General features: G+C 43.0%; 1 protein-coding gene across 2 annotated transcripts in view; it reads right to left on the bottom strand.

Annotated features, from left to right (window-relative positions):
* GNB4 (G protein subunit beta 4) overlaps positions 1-23,168 on the bottom strand; it is a 220,355-nt gene that overhangs the window by 87,959 nt on the left and 109,228 nt on the right. The gene's annotated exons all lie outside the window — the stretch shown is intronic.

Below are 23,168 nucleotides of genomic sequence, written 5' to 3'. Positions count from 1 at the left end.
GTTTGGTCAGTGTCACTTTTTACCATTAGTGTTTCATCAGCGATCATTAGTAAATCTCTTCTTAAACCATTGCCATGTTAATCATAGACAGCACACGCATTGCACACGGATGATACCCATGTGCTGTCCATGATGTTCAAGGACCCATATGGGTGATTTTGATAACATACATAATCTGCAAAAAAAAACAGTCATGTGAACGACTCCATAGACTATAATGGGGTTACGTGTTCTATAAATGACAATCACAGATATAACACGTAGCTAAATCACGGCAGTGTGAATCAGACCTTAGGCAGCAGGGCTTACCAATTCCTGCAGGAACCTCAAACACTGTATACAATAGGGAGCAACCACTCTAAGATTATGTACCATTCAGTAAATGTTCACATACATGCAGATTACCTTATATATCCATAGGGATGACGTTCACATGAATTGAACATCATTGTGAGCTAACAGCTGGACACGTTATGAATAGCGCTGAATGAATTCACAAACCAGAACACACTGCATATACATACAGTGGGGAAAATAAGTATTTGATACGCTGCCAAATTTGTAAGTTTTCCCACCTACAAAGAATGGAGAGGTCTGTAATTTTTATCGTAGAAACACTTCAACTGTGAGAGACAAAATCTAAAAAAAAAATCCAGAAAATCCCATTGTATGATTTATACATAATTAATTTGCATTTTATGGCATGGTATAAGTATTTGATACAATAGAAAAACAGAACTTAATATTTGGTACAGAATACTTTGTTTGCAATTACAGAGGTCAAACATTTCATGTAGCTCTTGACCAAGTTTGCACAAACTGCAGGAGGTATTTTTGCCTACTCCTCCGTACAGATCTTCTCCAGTTCTTTCAGGTTTCAGGCTGTCGGTGGGCAACATTGAGTTTCAGCTCCCTGCAAAGATTTTATGTTTAAGTCTGGAGACTGGCTAGCCCACTCCAGGACCTTGAAATGCTTCTTACGGAGCCACTTCTTAGTTGACCTGGCGATGTGTTTCAGATCATTCTCATGCTGGAAACCATGACCCATCTTCAATGCTCTTACTAAGGGGGGAGGTTTTTGGCCAGAATCTCGAGACACATTTCCCTATCTATCCTCCCTTCGATACAGTGCAGTCGTCTAGTCCCCTTTGCAGAAAAGCACCACCAAAGTATGATGTTTCCTACACCATGCTTTATGCTTGGGATGATGTTCTTGGGGTTGTACTTATCCTTCATCCTCCAAACACGGCGAGTGGAGTTGATCCTCTTGACTTTCTACCATGCCTCCTCTAGATCATTCAGATGGTCACTGGCAAACCTCAAACGGGCCTGGACATGTGCTGACATGAGCAGGAGACCTTGCATGCCTGCAGGAATTTAATCCATGAGGCCTTGTGTGATATTAATGGTAATGTTTGAAACAGTGGTTACAACTCTCTTCAGGTCACTGGCCAGGTCCTCTTGGGTAGTTCAGGGCTGATTCTTGACCTTTATCCGAATCATTCTTATCCCACTAGGCGAGATTTTGCATGGAGCCCCAGAACAAGGAAGATTGACAGTCATCTTCCATTTTCCAATGATTGTGCCAACAGTTGTCTTCTCATCAAGCTGCTTGCCTATTGTCCTGCAGCCCATCCCAGCCTTGTGCCTTGAAACTCAACCTCTCCAAAACTGAACTTCTGCACCCACCGTCTACTAACCTCCCTAAATCTGACATTTCCCTCTCCGTGGGTGGCACCACAATAACACCCCGGCAGCAGGCGCGCTGCCTGGGTGTTATGTTTGACACCAGTCTCTCCTTCACACCCCATATACAATCTCTTGCCCGCTCTTGCCGTTTACACCTAAAGAACATCTCTAGAATCCAGCCTTTTCTCACCATGGAAACAACAAAAACCCTCACTGTAGCATTGATCCAGTCCCGCCTGGATTACTGCAACGCTCTATTAGTTGGCCTGCTCGTTACTTGACTAACCCCTCTCCAGTCCATACTTAATGCAGAAGCCAATGTCATCTATCTGGCTAATCAGTACTCGGACACATCCGCTCTTCGCCAGGCCCTACATTGGCTGCCCATTCATTATAGGATCAAATTCAAAGTACTTGCTCTCACTCACAAAGCTCTCCACAGTGCAGCACCCCCCTACATCTCCTCCCTCATTTCTGTCTATCGGCCTAACCGACCGCTGTGCTCTGCAAACGACTTTCGACTAACCTCTGCACTAATAGTACCTCCCACTCCCGACTCTAAGACTTCTCCCGCGCTGCGCCAATCCTCTGGAATGCTCTACCCCAAGAAATTAGGACTATCCACAATTTGCATAGTTTCAGGCGCTCCCTCAAAACACATTTGTTCAGAGCGGCCTATCACGTTCACTAATGAAAGTCATTCTATGTGTAAGTGTGCATGTGTAGCCCATTCACTATCTCCATCCATCCCTCACTCCCTCAAGATGGCTGGACCATCATTGTAAATACACCATTGTAAATACACACCTGTACTTTGTGTCTCCCCCACCTCATTGTAGATTGTAAGCTCTCATGAGCAGGGTCGTCTTATTTTGCTTTAATTATTGTATTGTTAATGTTGTTACTTATGACTTGTGTTTTGAAACTGTTAAACTGTATAGCGCTGTGGAATATAAATATAAAGATTATTATTATTATTGTGCAAGTCCACAATTTTGTCCCTTGTGTCCTTAGACAGCTCTTTGGTCTTGGCCATGGTGGAGAGGTTAGTGTGTGATTGAGTGTCTGGACAGGTGTCTTTTATACAGGTAACAAGTTCAAACAAGTGCATATAATACAGGTAATGAATGCACAGTAGGAGGTCTTCTTAAAGAAAAACAAACAGGTCTGTGAGAGCCAGAATTATTGCTGGTTGGTGAGTGATCAAATACTGTACTTATTTCATGCGATTTAATTATGTATAAATCATACAATGTGATTTTCTGCTTTTTATTTTTAGATTCTGTCTCTCACAGTTGAACTGTACCTACGATAAAAACTAAATTCTTTGTAGATGGGGAAACTTGCAACATCGGCAGTGGTATCAAATACTTATTTTCCCCACTGTAGCTCTGTGCTATCCAGCATTACATGTGTACCTGACGGGTTAATATTTCTTTTCACATAGCGACATGCTTCACACCAGTGCTGACGAGAACAATGATGCAGAGATGCTAATATATTTTGCCACTAACAGCCTCATTTTTGGATAGTTATGTCGCACTGGAACCCCTCCTCTGCAATATGTTCAGATCCATTTTGCTAAATTGCAAGAAGCCATCACGTGCCCCTAGCCAGGAGCACTTGGACGCTTGCGCTTAGAAAAGCTGCGTGCGTTGTAGAGGCCAGGCCTCAGCCGTCCAGGATGTCACACTAACAATAAAACACATGGCGACACAGGAGAGCTCATCGGAGACATTTTCCATGCTACTTACTGACACTGAAGCCTAGCAACTCCCAGCAGCAGGAAGCTTCTTCCCCTGCAACACAGGCTGAGCCCACATGACAGACAGTTGCCATGGGATTCACAGCCTGCGTCAGAAAAAAAGGAAACTTAACCGGTTCCTTGCCGACAATGCCCCATAAATTATTACAGATCCTATCATGGAAAGAAGGAATCTTCCCAATGCAATGCCGATCTCACAGCACACATAATAATGTCAACCATGAACTATACTGTACCATTAAACCAGTAACCATTTGATATCTTAGTGCAGTGTCAAACTGGGATGCCAGGGGCCCACTGTTCAGCTAGATGAAATATTACTTGACCCTTGTTCACACACCTGTGCTTTCATATCATAATACACTGGATAGTTTGGTAAATGAATGATGAGATGCTGCCATTGTTTGTACATGGTGAATCGAGTATATCATGCCAACCACTGCTCATGTAAGGGCCGACTCCTGCACAGGTACCCACCGGAGGATTCGCCAGCTCTCCTGTGGGCCAGGTTCAGATGAGCGTATTACAGGCTTGGACTGGCCAACAGGAGAATCCTTCGGTGGGCCACCACCCTCTTATATGAGCAGTACCTGGCACTATATGCTTGAATCACTATAGACAGACAAAGGCAGCATCTTATTCATTCAACAATCACCCAGTTCATTGTTCTATAACTTTGTGATTGAGGATAATGTCACATTTGCATGTTGTTGAAAAGTGGGGCCCTAGAGTTGGTTACGGGTGGGTAATCGGAACCCTAGTCCGACACTGAGCGCATATGTATATAAAATCGTAATTTTTCCTCCAGAAAAAAAATAATTTTTTTTTCCATGTACACTGCTCAAAAAATAAAGGGAACACTTAAACAACACATTGTAACTCCAAGTCAATGACACTTCTATGAAATTAACCTGTCAAGTTATGAAGCAACACTGATTGTGAATCAATTTCTCCTGCTGTTTTGCAAATGGAACAAACAGGTAAAAATTAAAGGCAATTAGCAAAGCAACCCCTATAAAGGAGTGGTGCTGCAGGTGATGACCACAGACAATCTATCTTTTCGCATCTTTTTTGGCTGTTGTTTTGGTCACTTGTGCATTTTCTCATTGCTCTCATGCCTAGAGGTACATACAGTAGAATGAGGTGATGTCTACAACCCACAGAAGTTGACTGGGAGTTTCACACCGTTCTGTCTGTATCTGCTTGTCGGCGTAACAATGCTTGTTTTTGCTTTAACCCTTTGCTCCCTTCCCCCTAATTGAGCTGGGATACTGTTGGCTGTTACCTGTATGGAGCCTGCTCAGTTCCCTTCTCTGCTGCGTAGCAGTACATGTGTTGTTAGGTCTTTGCTCTGCTGCATGACCATCTACATGTGCCGGTCCCCGGTTGCCGCTGTGGAAGCTGTCCATGGGTTGTGAGGTCATTTGCAGTTGGTGCATGACTTTCCACGTGTGTGTGGGCATGCAGCCACTGCCAGGTGCCCTCAGCCTCAGTTCATGCACTGAGTGTGCTGTAATGGTTTCTGTTTGTGCTTAGGGCGTGCGCGGCCACACCTTCCCTGCTTTTAACAGGGTTAGTGTGTGTACTTGAAATGCTGTCCCCAGCCAATTGCTGAGTGGCAGCTCCTATATAAAGTTACCCTGCCCTATGGGCGGGGCCAGAGCTACTCATGAAGCTCCTGAACTTTGCCATGTCTGTTGTGTTATGTTCCTGGAATCCCTCTGTGTCTGGAGCCTTGCACCCAGTGACTTTGAGTCCCTTGTAACCGGTGTTCCTGCTGAGCATCTCCTACGCTACACCGAGTATCATGCGGTGCTAGCTCTATGCAGGCCCAGCAATCCTGCAGTTCTAGCACCATCACACTTGAGTTCCTTCCTAGGTCCGATGCCCGGAGCCTGACTACTGCAGTCTGGAACCTGATGACCGCTGCCTGGAGCTTGGAGCCTGATGACCGCTGTGGTGCCTGTAGGTCGTGTCGGATGTCCGGAACCGAACAACTCCTGTCTGATGTCTGCTGGTGATTCTGATGTCCTGTGGGTGACCCTGATGTCCTGACTGTGTCCTGATGTCCTCGTGTACTCTTATGTCCTGATGTACCTTGATGTCCTGCCTGCGTCCTGATGACCTCATGTACCCTGATGTCCTGCCTGTGTCCTGATGTCCCGCCTATGTGTGCCTCGGTGATCCGTTGGTGCCTTGGGGTTCATTGGGTGGTACCCTTCTGGGAGGTGTGGAATCGGGAGCCTGGCATAGTCATGTTTGGTTTATGTACTGTGTGACTTTACTTTACTAAACTTTACGTTCTCTATACCTAAAGTTGTGCTGTGTAATTATGTCCTATGTGAGTTCTCCTTGTCCACATGCTCAGCTGCCAGCAGAACCCCGGTCGCTGCTCATTTCTGGTTCAGGGTAGGTCTGGGTCCCCCTCTGCGGTATGGAGGGTCCATGTTGCGTCGCCCGCCCCACGCCATCGTGGTCGGTCGGCGTGGGGGCGTTTTTGGCTGGGCCGTGTCTGCGGCTGCAGTTTTTCGTGACAGAAGCTCTTGCCTTGGACTCAGCTAAGCATGTGTGGACAGTAGGACTTTTTCCAAGCGCCGCTTGGCCAGCGGAAGAGATAGCTCGGATCCCAGTTGGTAGTGGACTAGATTGCTCAACCCTGTGATTGGCTAGCGGTTTGCATTTCTGGAGCAATGAACTCTGCTGCTTGTGAACTGGGACTTACCGCCTATCCCAAGAAAAGTCTCTGTGTATTTTTTTTTTTTGGGGACTTCAAAAGAGGGGGCTTTAGGAGGGGATAATGTCACGCCATTCTGTCTATATCTGCATGTCAGCGTGACAATGCATGTTTTTGCTTTAAACTTTTGCTCATTTCCCCCTAATTGAGCTGGGATACTGTTGGCTGTTACCTGTATGGAGCCTGCTCAGTTCCCTTCCCTGCTGCGTAGCCGTACATGTGCTAGGTCTTTGCTCTGCTGCATGACCATCCACATGTGCCGGTCCCTGGTTGCCATTGTGGAAGCTGTCCACGGGTTGTGAGGTCATTTGCAGCTGGTGCATGACTTTCCACGAGTGTCTGGGCGTGCAGCCACTGCCCGGTGCCCTCAGCCTCAGTTCCTGCACTGAGTGTGCTGTAATGGTTTCTGATTGTGCTTAGGGCATGCGCGGCCAAACCGGTTCTGCTTTTATCAGGGTTGGTGTGGGTAGTTGAATTGCTGTCCCCAGCCAATTGATGAGGGTCAGCTCCTATATAAAGTTCCCCTGCCCTATGGGTGGGGCCAGAGCTACTCACAAAGCTCCTGAACTTTGCCATGTCTGTTGTGTTATGTTCCTGGAATCCCTCTGTGTCTGGAGCCTCGCACCCAGTGACTTTGAGTCTCTTGTAACCGGTGTTCCTGCTGAGCATCTCCTACCCTACGCCCTGAGTACCATGCGGTGCTAGCTCTATGCAGGCCCAGCAATCCTGAGGTTCTAGCACCATCACGCATGAGTTCCTTCCTAGGTCCGATGCCCAGAGCCTGACTACAGCAGTCTGGAAACTGATGACCGCTGCCTGGAGCCTTATGACCGCAGTGGTGCCTGTAGGTCGTGTCGGATGTCCGGAACCGAATGACTCCTGTCTGATGTCTGCCGGTGACTCTGATGTCCTGCCTGTGTCCTGATGTCCTCATGTACCCTGATGTCCTGCCTGTGTCCTGATGTCTTGCCTGCGTCCTGATGACCTCGTGTACCCTGATGTCCTGCCAGTGTCCTGATGTCCCGCCTATGTGTGCCTCTGTGATCCGTTTGTGCCTTGGGGTCCACTGGCTGGTACCCTTCTGGGGGGTGTGGAATCGGGAGCCTGGCATAGTCATGTTTGGTTTATGTACTGTGTGACTTTAGTAAGCTTTACGTTCTCTATACCTGAAGGTGTGCAGTGTAATCAAGTCCTACGTGTCTTCTCCTTGTCCACATGCTCAGCTGCCAGAAGAACCCCAGTCGCTGCTCATTTCTTGTTCATGGTAGGTCTGGGTCCCCCTCTGCGGTATGGAGGGTCCATATTGCATCCCCGGGAGACGCCCGCCCCACGCCGTTGTGGTCATTTGGAATGGGGGCGTTTTTGGCTGGGCCGCGTCTGCAGTTTTCGGGACAGTAGTGCAGCTCATGCAGGATAGCACATCAATGCGATCTGTGGCAAGAAAATAATATGGGGAGGCATTTCTTTGGAGAGCCACACAGCCCTCCATGTGTTAGCCAGATGTACCCTGACTGCTACTAAGTACCGGGATGAGATCCTCAGACCCTTTGTGAGACCTTATGCAGTACACTGGGCCCTGGGTTCCTTCTGATGCATGACAATGCTAGGCCTCATGTATCTGAAATGTGTCAGCAGTTCCTGCATGATGAAGGCAATGATGAAGGATAAGGACTGGCCTGCGCGTTCCCCAGACCTTAATCCAATCGAGCACATCTGGGACAACATATCTCCTTCCATCCACCAACACCACGTTGCAGCACCTGACTGTCTGGGAGTTGATTGATGCTTCAATCCAGGTCTAGAAGGAGATCCCTCAGGAGAGCATCCACCACCTCATCAGGAGCAGGCCCAGGCATTGTTTGGAGGTCATACAGGCAAATGGAGGCCACACACACTACTGAGCATCATTTCCTTGTTTTGTGGCATCTCCACTGAAGTTGGATCAGCTTGTAATTTGATTTTCCACTTTGAGTATCATTCCAAATCCAGACCTCCTTGGGATATTAATTTTGAATTACATTGATCATTTTTATGTTTTATTGCTCTCAACACATTCCACTATATAATGAATAAATATGTGCAACTGGAATATTTCATTCAGTGATATCTAGGATGTGGTATTTTAGTGTTCCCTTTATTTTTTTGAGCAGTGTATATTACTATACAAATGCCATCTTAGTGTCCGTTTATTACATCCATATAGCAGCTGTTTTATACATAATAACAATTTAAAGGGAACCTGTCATTAATTTCATACCGATCCAACCATCTGAAGCATTAAGCAGACACTGGCTGGCATATTTTACTCACTCCAGTTGATTGACAGATCTATTGCATGTTTATTCATAAGGAGAGATCTGTCAAGCAACAGGGGCTGGGAGAAGTCAGGTCTCTAAGTCCCCAAACAGCTTCTCAAAGTATGTTTGCTCTGGAACGCCGCAATTTTGCATCCAGGTTCTGACTCATATTGCTCGAAATTCAGGCTACATAAATTTAATGACAGCTTCCCTTTTTAACAAAAATGATAAAAGGAAAATTACAGTTTTCTCTTTCAATCAAGGCTGTGGAGTCGGTAAGCCACACCTCAAATCCGACTCCTCAATTTCCCTGATTCCCGACTCCACAACACAAACCCAACTGGTCACTAATAAGCATGTACATAAAGTGCAGCACAGACTAATCTCAACTAAAAGACGAGATCCTTAGATCAGGAACAGAACAGACATTTAAAGGACATTTCATAACCTTCCCAAATTCTTATGAAAAAAATATTCACATCCTGCACTTAACTACTGTACCCAACTTATTATATATTTTAGGAGTCGGTCCATTTTATACCGACTCCATCTAAATGGACACCAACTCCACAAAAACAATGGATCTGTAATAATAATAATAATAATAATAATGTGATACTGTGTGGTGTCAGTACAGCATCTGTTCTTGTAAGTATTGAGTTGGTGCTTTATACATAAAGGGGTGTTGCAGCAGGAATCAGCAGATGAGTAGGAACCAGTCAATACTGTAAAATGTCAGCTATGACACCCATGGCTAGGCAATTTATTAGGCACACTGCATCACATTCTTCATGTGATGAGGGAGCTACACTGAGTGAACAACTGTGTCAGCAGAATGACATTCTGTATTACTAAATTACTAAAAACAACATTTAAATTAATATCTTCGAAAAAAAAAACAAATATTAAATACTTCATTTGTCAACAATATTTTAGATGGATCTGTCTAAAGGGGTATTTCAAACTCAGATATTTATGGCGTATCCAAAGGATACATCATGAATGTTTAATCGATGTGCGCCACACAATAGGAGTTCTTCTGACCCACAACTCAATGTCATTGTGACAGAAAAAGTTTAATGGGAACCTGTCATGTCATTTTTAGCATCTAAACTGTTCCCAGTACGTTGTTAGTGATGCAATGTTCATCACTAATACTTTTTTCATTAAATATGGAGCTGTAATCATGTGCAAAAAGCACTTTATATAGTTAGATCGTATCTGCTCATTTAGTCATAGGGTGTGCATCATTACGTTCACTCACGCTTGACGCCAACCACTCAATTTGAATGATGTTCCCGGGGTTGCGCCAACCTCGCTCAAATCCGCTTTGAAATCCCACGCTTGTGCAGTGTGTATCATGGAGCCGCGCTTGCGCAGTGTGTATTGTAGAGCCGCGCTTGCACAGTGTGTATCGTGGAGACGCGCTTGCGCAGTGTGTATCGTGGAGCCGCACTTGCGCAGTGTCTATTGTGGAGCCGCACTTGCGCAGTGTGTATTGTGGAGCCACACTTGCGCAGTGTGTATTGTGGAGCCGCACTTGAGCAGTGTGTATCGTGGAGACGCGCTTGCGCAGTGTGCATTATGGAGCCGTGCTTGCGCAGTGTGTATTGTGGAGTCGCGCTTGCGCAGTGTGTATTGTGGAGCCGCACTTGTGCAGGGTTGATCGGGTGCACTGAAGCTGTGTATAGTATCCATTTCAGTGAACACGCGTGGGGAGACGTTTGTCACTGCACAAGCATAGGGAGCAGCTCGTCATGGCACATGCGCGGCTTCCTGATCGACACTGCATAAACGCAGCTCCACGATACACACTGTGCAAGAGCAAGATTTCAATGTGGATACAAGTGACTCCGGGGTAACCCCGGGAACACCAAATTGCGTGGGCAGCGACAGGCGTGAAGGAACGAAATTAAGCACACCCCTATGGCTAAATGAGCAGGTACGATTTAACTATATAAAGTGCTTTTTGCAGATGATTACAGTGCCCTTTTTTTTTTAGGAAAAAACATGTTAGTGATGCACATTGCATCACTAACAGCGCACTGAGGACAGTTTAGATGCTAAAAATTACATGACAAGTTCTCGTTAAAGGGATATTTCCATCTCAGGCATCCACAGAACATGTAGAACACAAGTCAAAATAAGCAATTTATAACACCAAGGCCGAGAGGGGATCACACCTCGCTCCCAAAGTAAATACACTAAAGCAGGTAGTAACTGATGGAATACTCCCAAAAGTATAAACACCAGAAAGGAAGGAGTACAAAAAAAAACAAAACAAAAGGAATTAAAATCCAAGTAACTTTATTAAACAAAAATATTGCATAAATAAAATGTCAGCCATACATAATTGCACAGAGAAGGGAAAAAGGTAAGGAGACATGCTGATACAGCAGGAAAAAGGTGGACAACAAAATAATCAGGGGTAGGCAAGATCATAGACCATATACCAAAATAAGTGCAAACAATAGCAGTAACAAGCACATGAAAAAAGGATGGTGAATAATCAGAAATTGTAGGTACATGCAACACCAGACTCATATGCCCAGCAGGGTTAATTCCGCTTACCCATTGTGACTGGTGGTGTCCACCCGTCTCCCTGCTGACCCCCTTAACGCGCATTTTGTGTGGCAGCTTTTTTTTTAAAAAGTGCTATTATGTATGGCTTACATTTTATTTTTGCAATATTTTTGTTAAAATTACTTGGATTTTAATTCTTTTTGGTGGTTTTCTTGTACTCCATCCTTTCTGGTGTTTATCCACAGAACATGCCACAGATGTCTGAGATGAGAATATCCTTTTAAGGCTATGAACATAGTGATGTGGTTCTTATCATTTTTTACTTTAAATTATACTAATGTCTCATTCAGATGTCTATTTTTCAGGTACGTGTTCTGTCCATGTTTTTCTCAAATAGAACAAGAAGTCATGATAGTTTATGGAGCCGCTCACATGTCGTGTGCTTTTGCAAACCATGTGTTCACAAAAAAATCAAGGAACTATGTCAGTTTTTGATCCCAGTCACAGGTCGAAATCACCGAGCATGTCTGTGAGTTTTGGAAAACCATGGACAGCCCACATTGACATTTGTGTGTAATCCATGTGCTTTCTGATTTTTTAATATTGTAATGGACAACAGAAGTTTTACGATTTTTTTAAACATACGATTAAATCACTGATGGTCAAAAGGAACAAACTGACCAAACACTGTTGAAAATCTGATGCAAAACACTAATATCAGATCCAGCACACTGATGAAAATCTGATCCCAAACACTGATGAAAATCTGATCCAAAACACTGATGGAAATCTGATCCCAAATACTAATGAAAGTCTAATCCCAAACACCGATGAAAATCTGATCTCAAACACTAATGAAAGTCTGATCCCAAACACTGATGGAAATTTGATCCCAAACACTGATGGAAATCTGATCCCAAACACTGATGAAAGATCTGATCCCAAACACTGATGGAAATCTGATCCCAAACACTAATGAAAATCTGATCCCAAACACTGATGGAAATCTGATCCCAAACACTGATGGAAATCTGATCCCAAACACTGATGAAAGATCTGATCCCAAACACTGATGGAAGATCTGATCCAAACACTGATGGAAATCTGAACCAAACACTGATGGAAATCTGAACCAAACACTGATGGAAATCTGATCCCAAACACACATGGAAATCTGATCTCAAACACTGATAAAAATCTGATCCCAAACCCTGATGAAAGATCTGATCCCAAACACTGATGAAAGATCTGATCCCAAACACTGATGAAACATCTGATCCCAAACACTGATGAAACATCTGATCCCAAACACTGATGAAACATCTGATCCCAAACACTGATGGAAATCTGATCCCAAATACTGATGAAAGATCTGATCCAAACACTGATGGAAATCTGATCCCAAACACAGATGGAAATCTGATCTCAAACACTGATAAAAATCTGATCCCAAACCCTGATGAAATATCTGATCCCAAACACTGATGGAAATCTGATCCCAAACATCGATGAAAGATCTGATCCAAACACTGATGGAAATCTGATTCCAAACACTGATGGAAATCTGATCTCAAACACTGATGAAAGATCTGATCCCCAACACTGATGGAAATCTGATCCCAAGCACGGATGGAAATCTGATCTCAAACACTGATGGAAATCTGATCCCAAACCCTGATGAAAGATCTGATCCCAAACACTGATGGAAATCTGATCCCAAACGCCGGTGGAAATCTGATCCCAAACACTGATGAAAGATCTGATCCCCAACACTGATGGAAATCTGATCCCAAACACTGATGGAAATCTGATCTCAAACACTGATAAAAATCTGATCCCAAACCCTGATGAAAGATCTGATCCCAAACACTGATGGAAATCTGATCCCAAACGCCGGTGGAAATCTGATCCCAAACACTGATGAAAGATCTGATCCCAAACACTGATGGAAATCTGATCCCAAACACTAATGAAAATCTGATTCCAAACATTGATGTACAATGGCATGCAAAAGTAATCACTTTTTGACCTATTCACCTATTTTTTTACTTTACAACCTGTGTTTAACCCCTTAATGACAGCCAATACGTCTTTTTACTGACCTGAGATATAAGAGAATAGCATCCCCATACAGGTGACAATTCAGCAGCTGATAGCTGTACACTATAGCTGACAACTTGCTGCATCACAAACGATTAGTGTTGGCACCGTCCATATCTGTTTAACCCCTTAGTTGCTCCTGTCAAAAGTGACTACATGAATGGTTAATAGATTGTGGGGGCTTCTGCTTTAATCTAATTGGCACACCGAAATCATGATTGTGAGGTCCTGATGTTTGCCATAGCAGTTCATGGCCAAATAGCGGCCTTAAGGGTCCGTCACACTAAGCGATAACGCTAGCAATATCGCTATAACGTCACTGGTTTTGTGACACAGCAGAGATATTGCTAGCGATATCGCTATGTGTGATACTTACCTCCGACCGGCTCCCCCGCTGGTTATCGCTGTTCGCGCGAGAACGGCCTGGGCCGTTTCTCGTCGTCAGCTTCCTGCTGGGGCTTCCTGCTGTGGAGACGATCGACGCGTGGACGCGGGCGGGAGGACGTCAGGATCGCCTCGTCTGACAGGTAAGTAGCGACCGCTGACCGCTACTATGTCGCTGGTGAGATCTGCCTGTTTGGCAGACCACTTAGCGATGCACCAGCGATCCTGACCGGGTCATATCATTGTCGGGATCGCTGGTGCATCGCTAAGTGTGACAGTACCTTTAGAGTCTCCCGGCTATAGCAGTCGGTTTAGAAGTTAGTGACATTTAGGTGGTAAACATACACTTTTTCATTCCTGCTATACCACTTTGCATTAATTCCTGAAAATCAACTGAAGTGTTAATAAACTATTTGACAGAAGTTTTCAATATGTCAGGGGGTGCTGTTTTTAAAATGGTATCACATTTGGGGTCGTCCAATATATAGCACCCTCAAAGTTATTTCAAACCTGGATAGGTCTCTCAAAAATATAAATTTTGTAAATTAGCGTTTTAAAAATGGAGCTGATGTTAGGCTACTTTCACACTTGCGTTTTTTTGCACTGCGCACCGTGCGCAGTGCAAAAGCACATAAAAAGCACATCATGCGTTTGTGCGTTTTTTTTAAAAACGCATGCGTTTTTTGCGCTGATGTGCGCATTACCATGCGCACGTCAGCGCACCCATAGACTAGAATGGGTGTTTGGGTGAAAAAAAACGCATTGCGTGCGCATGCGTTTTTTTGGGACATGTCGGATGCACAAAAAATGCAACAGGATGCATTTTGTGCGCCCGAGCGCACACTACAAAAAAACGCATGCGCATACAAACGCGTACAAACGCATGTGTATGCGCACCCATGTAAAGTATAGGGAAAAAAACGCATGCGTTTTTTTTGCGCAAAAAAACGCAAGTGTGAAACCAGCCTAAGGCAGACATGAGGGTAATGTTATTTATTAATGTTTTTGTGTGGTATGACTATCTGGATTAAAGGGATAATCATTCAACGTTTGAAAATTGCATTTTTTTTTTACATTTTTGTCAAATTTCTGATACTTTTTATAAATAAACGCAAAACTTATCGACCTAAATTTACTATTATCATGAATTTTAATGTGCCACGAAAAAACAGTCTCAAAATCAATGGGATTTGTTGAAGCGCTCCAGAGTTATCACCACATAAACTAACATTGGTCAGAATTTAAAAAATTGTCTCCGTCACTAAGGGGTTAAATATTTTTGTAATACGATTTGTGTGTAATGCTTTATCACTAAATAGTCTAACTTGGTGAAGTGAGAAAAATACAGGCAACAATTTACCTTATGGGATAAAGTAAATAAAATTTGGTATGCGCATATGTATTCACATCATTTGCTATGAAGCCCCTAAAAATTTCTGGTTCAAGCAATTACCTTCATAAGTCTCATGCTTAGTTAAAGGAACACCACTTGTGTGCAATCTAGTGTCACATGGTCTGTCAGTATATACACAAGTTATCTGAAAGGATATAGAGGCTGCACCACCAATAAGAGGCACCACTAACCAAACAACACCATGAGGGTCAAGGAGCTCTCCAAACAAGTCAGGGACAAAGTTGTTGAGAACAAAATAAGTCAGGGTTGGGTTATAAAAAAAAAAAATAGCCCAATTTCTGATGATCCCTCAAAGCACCCTCAAAGGAGCAATGAGGGCATGGATCCTTTAGGTCATCCAGAGACCAAAGGTAACCCTGAAAGAGCTTCAGAGTTTCAAAGCAGAGACTGTATTATCTATCCATACAACCACAATAAGCCGTACAGTCCATTAAGGTGGCCTTTATAGAAGAGTTGGCAAAAAAATGCCTTTACTTACACACAAAGATAAGACATATGGGAGAAAAGACATACGAGATTCCCAAAATGTATGGAGGAAGGTGCTGTGGTCAGATGAGACCAAAATTGCACTTTTTGGCCACCAAGGTAAACGCTGTCTCTGGTGCCAAACAAACACAGCTTACAGCTCAACACCCCAAGAACACCATCCAAGTCAGGGACAAAGTTGTTGAGAACAAAATAAGTCAGGGTTGGGTTATAAAAAAAAATAAAATAGCCCAATTTATGATGATCCCTCAAAGCACCATCAAAGGAGCAAGGAGGACATGGAACCTTTAGGCTGTCCAAAGACCAAAGGTAACCCTGAAGGAGCTGCAGACTTTCAAAGCAGAGACTGAATTATCTATCCATACAACCACAATAAGCCGTGCACTCCATAGAGGTGGCCTTTATGGAAGAATGGGCAAAAAATGCCTTTACTTACACACAAAAATTATAAAACTCAATTTGAGCTTGAGAAAAGACATATGGGAGGCTCCCCTAATGTATGGAGGAAGGTGCTGTGGTCAGATGAGACCAAAATTGAACTTTTTGGCCACAAAGGTAAACGCTGTCTCTGGTGCCAAACCAACACAGCTTACATGTAAACATTTTGGAGTGGCCTAGTCAATGCCCAGATCTTAATCTAACTGAGAATCTGTGGTCAGACTTGATAATTGCTGTTCACCAGAGGAAACCATCTAACTTGAATGAGCTGGAGCAGTTTTGCCTTGAGGAATGGGCAAATATCCCAGTGGCAAGATGTGGGAAGCTCAAAGAGACATATCCAAAGCGACTTGCAGCTGTAATTGCCACAAAAGGAGGCTCTACAAAGTACTGACTTTAAGTAGTAACTAGTTATGCACACTAAAGAAATAAAAAGAAAATCAGATGTCTACAGTTGTAGGCATGTTATTTACATGAACTGATGCAAACCTTCAAAAAACAGTGACATTCCAGGTTGTGAGGTAGTGCACTGATGAGGGCAAATAGCCCAAAACACTGTGTCTGCAAATTGAGATTCTGATTTGGCTTTTATCCTAAGTCATATTGCAAGACTTGTTAAAGGGTTAATTGTTACTTGTAGGATTGCTACTTCCAACAGGTGGTGCTGTAGAGTTCAGGTCCTCTTTCTGAAGAGGCAATTTGCATTACTACAATGAGCACTAAAAGTCATTCCCAGTTCTATTGGTTTCTGGGATACCATATACAGTGGGGAAAAGAAGTATTTAATACACTGCTGATTTTTCAAGTTTGCCCACCTAAAAAGAATGGAGAGGTCTGTAATTTTTATCTTAAAAAAATCCAGAAAATCACATTGTATGATTTTTTCATAACTGATTTGCATTTTGTTCCATGAAATAAGTATTTCATACAATACAAAAACAGAACTTAAAATTTGGTACAGAAACCTTTGCTTTCAATTACAGAGGTCAGACTTTTCCTGTAGTTCTTGACCAAGTTTGCATTTCTGCAGCAGGGTGTCATGATCCAGGATGGGGTTTGTCTTTGGCCCGTCCTGGTCAGACAGGGGTTAATTGCTTCTGCCTCTCTCTGGCAGAGGGCAGCTAATTAATGCTCACTCGACCTAGGTCCGGTATCTGTTATACTCCTGCCCTCGGCTGAGTTAGTTGACCTTGTGCGTACGTGTGCCTTGTGACTGTGATACTTTATGCTTGTTTGGTTTTGACCCGGGTCTGTCCCTCTTACGAGTTCTGCCTGTTCCTTTGGTACTACTCTCTGACTGCCTCCCTTGTACCGCGTTGCTATCTCTGTGTATGACTCATTGCTTACGTTCTGACTATTCTCTGCTTGCTCCTCCGGTATCTCTGCCCGCTCTGTGTATGACTTCCCCGCTTGTCTGACCTGAGTTCCCCTAATCTTCACTCCAGGGTTCCTGTAATAGAATCCTACAGTCATCTACTGCAGCAGGATGCTAAGCCACGCCCCCTATGGTCACATGATCATAGGTCCTGGTACTCTATACTACCTTTAGTGTCGCAGGTCCCGTGCTCAGAACTTTCACTACAGTATTGGACCCCGTGCTCTCCCATAGTGTGGGTAAGTCACCCTGCTCTGCATGGCAGTTTGCCGACGCTGACAGGGTCCTGACATTAGAGTCCTGAGACAAATTACAGACCGCTCCATTCTTTGTAGGTGGAAAAACTTGCAAAATCGGCAGTGTGTCAGATCAGTATTTTCTCCACTGCAGACCATACAGATTGTCTCCAAGCTTTCTTGGGTTTTCTGGTCAAGTATGCCAAGCTATGCATCTAAATAGGTATGGAAGTGTAGGAGCAGTAATGGAGGTCAAGCTCATCTGTAAAACTCAGTGCTTTTGTCATACAGTGAAATCTTTCCCAGTAATTAATACCCATGTTGTACTACTATGATGCACGCAATGCACACTGAATGTATGTGCATTTTTTTAGGAATGTAACCTCATGCCAACATGTCATGATTAATCTCAATCCTGATTAAATATTCTAACAATATTAGTTATGTACACAATCTTAGAGGAACTTAATGATGACGCAGACTTATATATCCTGGATTATCCACTCATTATACACCAGATCATATTAGTATTCGCAAACTAAAATAGGGCTGTGAATCAGTTTCATTTTGATAAAGCTAGAATGGGATCCATAACTAAAACGTGCATAGCTGAAGCTGTATGGTATAGTGTTATACTGTGTGGATCTCATGAACACCATATTTTCAGTAAATGTTAGACTGGATTCAGACGAGCATATGAAAAATCATCTGAGTTTTATCCAGAAAACGCTGACGATCTTCATCCCTGTGCCATCCGTTTCTCCATTTTTTATGCCCCTATACGATCCATTTTCATACATCTACATTCAAAAATGTACAAGATCAAATCGTTTCCTAGGTTAATAATAATAATAATAATCTTTATTTTTATATAGCACTAACATATTCCGCAGCGCTTTACAGTTTGCACACATTATCATCGCTGTCCCCTATGGGGCTCACAATCTAGATTCCCTATCAGAATGTCTTTGGAATGTGGGAGGAAACCAGAGAACTGGTGGAAACCCACGCAAACAAGGGGAGAACATACAAAATCCTTGTAGATGTTGTCCTTGGTGGGATTTGAACCCAGTACCCCAGCGCTGCATGGAAATGTATCCATAAATATACCGCATAATGCTTTGGTTGGGATCCAATTTTTATTTATCACACCCATGAACTTGAATGGGTATGTATCCTCCGAGACACGAAAGAGAATCGTTCATATTGCATTTTTTTCCATGGACATTTGGTCTGTGTGAAAAAAACTGTCATCTGAACAGCCCTATTGAGTTACATTAGTCAGTGTGCTGTCCAATTTTTACTTGGACAGCACATGTACAGTAAGTCTGAATGAGCCATTAAGCCGATGATTGATATGTAATCAGGATGAACTCTGTGACTTTTTACCAAAGGGCCCACAAAGACATGCTGCCATCTCTATATATCTCGGATAACTCTCTTCTTCACCTTTCACAATCTGTTTTCCGATGTTTATACTCTACTGAAACTTCCCTCACTAAAGTCTCTAATGATCTACTAACAGCTAAATCTAATGGCCACTACTCCATGTTGATTCTCTTGGATCTCTCTGCAGCATTTGACACTGTGGATCACCAGCTCCTCCTCAATTTGCTCCACTTTATTGGCCTCAATGACACTGTTCTCTCCTGGTTCTTTTCCTACCTATCTGACAGCTCCTTCACTGTATCTTTAGCTGGCTCTTCAACCCCTCCACTTACCTTATTGGGGTTTCTCAAGGTTCAGTTCTAGGCCCCCTCCTATTCTCTCTATACACTGCCCCTATTGGACAAACCATCAGCAGATTTGATTTCCAGTATCATCTCTATGCTGATGACACCCAATTATACACCTCTTCTCCTAACATCACCCCCACCCACCTTAATGCAAAATATCAGGGATTTGTCCGCTGTTTCTAACATCATGTACTCCCTCTATCTGAAACTGAATCTCTCCAAAACTGAAATTTTCATGTTTCCTCCTCCTACTAACCTACCTATATCCAATGTTGCAATTGCCTTGGGTAGTTCAACCATAATTTCCAAGCAGCACGCTCACTGTCTTGGGGTCATATTTGACTCAGAACTTTCCTTTATTTCCTATATCCGATCACTCACTTGCTCATTTTACCTGCAACTGAAAAAAGTCTCCAAAATCCGACCTTTTCTCTCTCACCTTTGAAACTGTAAAAACTCTTACTGTCGCTCTCATTCATTCTCTTCTGGACTACTGCAACTTTCTACTGATCAGTCTCCGCTAACCAAACTTTCTCCCCTTAAATCCATCCAGCTACACTGATGCCTGCAATTTGTGGCAGTCATTGCACTGGTTGTCCATTCACTATAGAATACAATGCAAACTTATTTCTCTAACCTACAAAGCTCTCTACAGTTCTTCACCACCCTATATTATTATTATCCCTAGAAGCAATCATAGTATGCTAGTAGCCCAACACTGGATATCAATGTTGTGCATATTTGCAAATTGTTCCCTCTCCAAAAGCATCCTGGAGATTTTATGCACTCTCCGAAAAATTGGGAAATCTTCGAGCTCCACCAAATGTTTCTTGTGCCCCATCATCTAAAGGAGGCAGGGGCCGGGGCATTGCGGTGGCAGAGAATGGATGTGGAGTTAGCATAGAGGATGGCTTGGTCAGGGCCAAAACCAACAAAACAGGCGTAACCAAGTAAAATTAGCTTAAAAAAGGGAGGAAATTAAATAAGGAATAAGGCACAAATATAAAGTTATTATTAGAACTATTTTTACTCAAGAGAAAGATGCAAAGACAATGATAAACAGGGGCCATAATGTTATCCTATAGTCAGGTTTTCCAAAGCACACACTGTTATGATTGGGTCACCGAGGAGGAGAGCAAGCCCAAGCTAAGCCACAGAAAACCAGAGAGGTTGGTAACTAAGCGGATTGCAGACCCCTGATCCTATCCACACAACTAGCAGTAGCCGTGGAGCGTGCCTACGATGATCCTAGACGCCTCGGCACAGCCGGAGAGCTAACTAAGCCTAAAGCAAGAATGGGGAAATCTAAACTGCCCCAGAGCAGACCCCAAAGGAATAGATAGCCCCCAAACATATATTGTCGGTGAGACAAGATGAAAACGCAAACGCAGGTAGGAAAATAGACTGAGCAAATGATGGGGCCCACACTGACTAGACAGGACAGGAAAGGAAAGACACTGTCTGCAATCACGCAAAAAAACCCTGCAAAAAAGTCCAACACGTCTGATGCAAAAAATACTGAAGTCGCACGACTTCGCCCAATATATCAGCACTCTGGTATATTCCGAAAGCAGAGCAAAAAGAGGCCAATCTAATAAGGGACAAGAAACAAACTGGCACAAGCAGTAACATATGGATGGTGATTCAGCACAGCCCCAGCCGGAGCTGGCTGACCCACACTAAATTGAAATAGACAAAACCAGATCAAATGTAAACAGAATAGCAAATGAACACTTAACGGAACATGCAGGGACTGAGCTGGAAACTAAGACCTCAGGAGGCCGGAAGAAAATCACCAGCAGGGATAGAGGGAGTCGGCTGTCTTAAATCCCAAACTGAAACCCCAGATCTCCAATCGTCGTCCTCATCAGGTGGCAAGCCTCTGTTAATCAGATCAGCTCCATTACCTCAAGTAACCACCAGAGGGAGCCCAGAAAGAGAACTCACAACCCCTCTGTCAATTTGACCAGCTCCACTACCTTCAGTAGTAACCAAAGGGAGGCCAGAAAGCAAATTCACAACAACACACATTTTATAGAGTGGTGGCCTTTTTTTTTTTTTACAAATACTTGTAAAATTCTGTTTTGTTTTCATGCCTTTTAAAAAATAATAATCGGATATAATACCAGCATTATTGCAATGACAAGATTTGAAATGAGGGGAATGTAACCAAAAAGCACTACAAAATAAAATTTCCAAATGCTTTTTTAACTAGAGACAAAAACCAATGGACATTTATAAGAGCAAAACACATTTAGGCTATATGCAGATGGAGTTTTTCGAGGCGGTAAAAAACGATGCGTTTTTAAAGTTTAATCTGCTTCAGGAAACTCTACTTCTTTGAGGTGTTTTTAGAGAACTTTTTTGCTTCCTGAAGTGGTTTTGAACCATTTTGGAACATTTCTGTTACTGAAGGGTTTTTTTTGTAGCCTTTTGTTTGGACTTTGCCACATTTGGAGGAAATCATTCAGAATCTCCTTAAAATAAGTGACACGCATTTCATTTTTTTCACCATGTGTTTTTCAAATCCTGAAGTGGGAAAAAAACTCTAACAAAACTCTATATAAAAAAACTCCAGATTTTCAAAGCCAGCTTACCCGTACACCCCGGTGTGTGAGATCCAATATCAATCCAGGAGAAAGTCTGCACGGAGACCAGAGCAGGAGCCAGCCACGAAAGATTCAAATGAAAAAATGTAAATTTAAACTCGAGCGGACAAAATCCAGGATGCAACATTTTAAAAAGTTTTTTCTTGCATTAGCAAAGATTTTTATTATTATTAAAGTCCATCATAAAATAAATCCACACTTCTGGACAGTAGATAAATAGATTAGGGGAAGGGGGGGTTAGCCTCTCAGACAAAGAGAGGCTAATCCCCCTTCCCCTAATCTATTTATCTACTGTCCAGAAGTGTGGATTTATTATATGATGGACTTTAATAATAAAAATCTTTGCTAATGCAAGAAAAAACTTTTTAAAATTTTGCATCCTGTATTTTGTCCGCTGGAGTTTAAAGTTACATTTTTTCAAAACTCTATATATGAACAGCAAGAGTCTTTTAAGTGTTTTAGGCCATTTTTTATTTTTGATTCTATCCAGAAACACTCAAAAACTGATGGCCGCTACTAATCAAGACAGACAAGAACAATGTCGGTATTGATGAATCGGTTCCATAACTTTTGGGGATGAGGAAGCATATTGGAGGAGATGCTCATGATTCACCACTTAATGAATCAGGAGACTGAAACAGGTGGCGTGCACAATGTGTGCACCTTGCTACAAATTTTACTCCAGTGGGGTACTGGAGTAAGATTTGTGGAGTAAGGAATGCCATCACTCGCAATGAATTTAACAAGCAGTGGTCATCACGCTCCATCCTACCCAAGCTTCACCCACTTTTTCAGAGGTGGTTGAAAATGGCGTGAGTACACCATAAGTCGTAAAATGTTAGCACAGCCTTGTGTTGCACCAAAATTTTACAACTTTTCAAAGCTTTTAACTCTAGTATTCTGTCGTAAAAGCTTTGATGAATTTGCCCTTTGTCTGAATATAACCTTAAAGGCAACCTGTTGCCAGGTTTTCCCAATATAAACTACGGACATCACCTTACATCATCTTATACAGAAGTCTAGCAACCTGCATGTAAGCACCCAAATCTCTCTGCAAAACCCCAAAAATAACTTTTAAAATCCCCTCATTTAGTCTGGTCCAATGGGTGGCGCCTGTCTTGCCCGGCACATCTTCTCTCCTTACAGTCACTGTACTCATGTGGCTGCCCAGTGTAACAGGTCATAGTATACCCCGAGTCCAGACTATACCAGGGGCTAAAGCTGCCTTGACTTGATTATACCTTCAGTATACTCTGGCCTGGGCCAAACTCTACCCGGGTTTAATCTGAACAGGGGTTAATTTGGCATATTACACCAGCTTCATGTTGATGACGCATCCTACATCATCCACACAGTGTCCCCAATCTCGCTCCTGTGCAGAA

Source organism: Dendrobates tinctorius, unplaced genomic scaffold (assembly GCF_039654945.1).
Source record: "Dendrobates tinctorius isolate UK_male_01 unplaced genomic scaffold, ASM3965494v1 ptg000060l, whole genome shotgun sequence".
NCBI lineage: Eukaryota > Metazoa > Chordata > Amphibia > Anura > Dendrobatidae > Dendrobates > Dendrobates tinctorius.
Note: the sequence above shows the minus strand (reverse complement) of the source record. Positions and strands in the feature narration are given on the sequence as shown.